The 210-nt window shown below is 19.5% G+C and overlaps 1 protein-coding gene across 1 annotated transcript in view; it reads right to left on the bottom strand.

Annotated features, from left to right (window-relative positions):
• duox (dual oxidase) overlaps nt 1-210 on the bottom strand; it is a 25,203-nt gene that overhangs the window by 2,965 nt on the left and 22,028 nt on the right. The gene's annotated exons all lie outside the window — the stretch shown is intronic.

The following is a 210-nucleotide window of genomic DNA, read 5'->3' as shown; positions in this document are numbered from 1 at the left end:
TATAACTATTATTACATTTGTTATAACTGTTGTTACATTTATTATAATTATTACATTTGTTATAACTGTTGTTACATTTGTTATAACTGTTGATACATTTATTATAACATTGTTACATTTGTTATAACTGTTGTTACATTTGTTATAACTGTTGTAACATTTGTTATAACTGTGTTGTTACATTTATTATAACATTGTTACATTTGTTAT

This window comes from Nematolebias whitei, chromosome 10 (assembly GCF_014905685.2).
Source record: "Nematolebias whitei isolate Nwh7 chromosome 10, NemWhi1, whole genome shotgun sequence".
Taxonomy (NCBI): Eukaryota; Metazoa; Chordata; class Actinopteri; order Cyprinodontiformes; family Rivulidae; genus Nematolebias; species Nematolebias whitei.
Note: the sequence above shows the minus strand (reverse complement) of the source record. Positions and strands in the feature narration are given on the sequence as shown.